This window comes from Oratosquilla oratoria, chromosome 38 (genome assembly GCF_046742065.1).
Source record: "Oratosquilla oratoria isolate Oo_2021 chromosome 38, ASM4674206v1, whole genome shotgun sequence".
Classification (NCBI taxonomy): Eukaryota; Metazoa; Arthropoda; class Malacostraca; order Stomatopoda; family Squillidae; genus Oratosquilla; species Oratosquilla oratoria.
This window is the reverse complement of record NC_134814.1, coordinates 5,517,896-5,521,031: the sequence shown is the minus strand read 5'-3', so window position 1 is coordinate 5,521,031 and position 3,136 is coordinate 5,517,896.

Here is a 3,136-nt window from a genome sequence, read left to right as displayed (position 1 = left end):
ATATATATATATATATATATATATATATATATATATATGAATAGGGTGTCGAATTCATTGGGGTTAATCAAATAGTGATCACAATAACACGGTCAGAACCACACATGATCATAAACATTACAAGACCACATGAATATGATCATTAATGGTCAATATTGAATGGCAAATACCATTTGATTATAGATAGCACTACGCGATCATAAACACAATCATATGAAGATTGATTAGATAAATATTAGTAAAATCCACGGCATTATATTATGATAAACGCCACATCATGATTATAAACACGTGGTTATTAAGAGACAGCTGAAGGTAACCATTAATGCAACTTAAACATATTATTTTAAGCGACACCAACTTCTAATACATAAAAAATCAGAACCCATAAATCACCAATTAAGTTATAATTGTAATTTTAGGTAATTGTGTAAATACAACAGCTGAGAAAAAACAATTCCTCAACAGCCTTAACTAAAGAAACGCGAAAGAAAATATTCGATTACAGTGGGCATGTGAGAGACAATGGAAGAAAACGGAGCCACAACGTGACGAAAACGGTACTGGTTTGTATGCAATTGACAGTTACCGACAAATCCATATGATGACGGAGACTTTATCAGTGCAACGTTTCTCTTGTTAGAATTTTATCAAGTACGGACTCGTTTCACACAAATTTCTGAGAATAAATAAGAGGACCTTGAGGGAACGGGGAAAGATCAGATGGAAAACTCTGATCTTCTGATAAGTAAGCAAGTTTGTGACGAACTAACCTTCCTCATTTCCCACCATAACTTTTTGAGTAACACGAAGGGGAGTTAGATAATTACGAAAAATGGTAAACCTAAGTAGACAACTGAAAACAAAAGATATTAAAGGGGATAATTGCGTATTTTCTTTTCTATAAACTTATTATTAATAACCCAGGGTCTTGTCAAGAAAATGAAAATATGATTGAAGATATTCGAACTCGTCCCCTTGGGTTCACTCCCCTTCCTGAGTCAGGTTAGGAACCACTAGTTTAACACGTTGGCTGGTGACGTAATAGGAAGCGTGTTGTAGGTTCGAATCCCGCACTCCTCTCCGATTCCCACCAGTAACTACCTGCTTCAACAGACCCTAAAGTACATAATATGGCAAAGGTGACGGCTTCGCCCGCAGCTACTCAGCGCCTCCTGGTGTAGGCTCCGCGGTCCATTAGCTACGCTCGTGATATCGAGAACAAAGTTGGCGAAGATGAGGAGCCTACGGTGGGAGCCGCTGATTAGCTGTGGCCGAAGACGTCTCCTTTGGCCTATGCGCTTTAGGGACTGTTTTGGGGGAGGTGGCATTCACTGCAAAGGAGTGCGGGATTCAAACCCTCAACGAAGCGAATGCGAGACCAGCACGCTTCCGATGACGCAACCAAAGCACTTCAATTTAGAAGAGACACGGAGGTCTTCGTCGCAGGGTTGATGCCCTTCTGCAGAACCGTTACGATATTCCAGAACGATAAGGGAAGATCATGATAAAATCCTTTCAGTTTTTAGCACGAACTCAAGTGGGTTGGATTCTGAAAATGGGATTAGATCATTCTTGATAATATAAGAGGCTGGTCGAAAAGCTGCTAGAAAGAGGGGTAGAAGACGGGTGTTACATTTTATGGGTTAGTTGTTTATAAACAATACAGGCAGCAAGTGATTGAGTTGCATAAGTTCGCTCTCCGCTTTGTGTTTATAAACAATGGCCGGGGGCCCGAATAGATTGCTGACTTAGTATTATTTGTAACCTAAGTGAGATTTCCAGAGATTCGAGATTGTTTGAGCAAACAATATTTCCATATAGACTTGTAACAAAGAATCTGGTTGGTGAAAGGGTAGAGGACGAGAAGATTCAATTGGTTCACGGTTGTAAGATCACGCCCTTTGGGGAGGATCTTAAATATAAAGGTAAAGATCATTGGACTAAAGAAACCACTATGTCACTGCAAAGCTCACATAGGATCTTGTATAAGTACTCTCGGGGGATTCCTGTAGAACACGCTGCATAAAAAGTAATTCAAAAAAGGTACAGAAGGAAAAATAAACTCTATATTTCATTCTTCTGGACCGAAGATTATAACTCAATGGAACTTGACAAAGCTGGACGATTGGAGACAACAGGGCCTACCGGCTAGAATATGTGAGTGGCTATACCCATAAGTGAAGAAACGGTGGGAAACAAAGACAGTTGTTTTCTTGTTTTCACTTTTGTTATTACAAAAGTGAAAACAAGATGGAGGAAGTGAAAAAAGTGACGAAAGGGACAAAGAGAGTGGTGAAGAAGTGATAAAGTAGGCCGACAGCGGTGAGAGGCGGGTGAAAGGAAGGGGGTGAAAATAGAGTTAGATAATTTTTAATGGAGTCTGGTTCTTCTTAATGGGGTAGGATTCCTCTTAAAGGATCCGAATCTTCTATAAAGAATCCAACCACCTTAAGAAGGATCCAATTCTATTATGAGGGATTCAACCTCATAAGAAAGGATCCTGTGGCGATGTAGCTAGGACACAGCTACACATCAATACAACCAATTGCTTGAAACCAGTTGCTTACGACGCCAAAACCAGTTGCTTACGACGCCACAACCAATTGCATTACGACTGACACATTAGTTTCTGAAGAACCCCTCACATCGAGGCAAATGCAGTTTCAGTCGCTTTAATGTGATGGGATCTAAAGAAACCGGTGTGTCAGTCGCACTGTAACTGGTTGCGGCGTCGTAAGCAACTGGTTTCATGCAACTGGTTGCGTTGGTGTGCGAGCTACCTAATAGGTCTATGTTGTGCAAAACACGATCGGATCTTCTTCAATGATTAACATACTTGTTCTGTTCAGCCTAAACGAACAATCTCTGCTACCGTTTGAACGAGACTATTATAATCATATCTGTATTGAGCCACATGGAATATTCGTAAAAATACCCGAAGATTGTGAAAGAACAACATTCACAGCGTAGGGAACCTATATGCTATCTTTGAGAATAAGAAATGGGCAGATTCAATGTTACCCTGTATGGAAAATTAGCCATAGATAATAAAAACATAAGAATGAAGGAGACTGCAAGAGACCATAAGGCCTAAACTAGGCAGTTCCATGTCCATAAGGCTTACACAGTATCC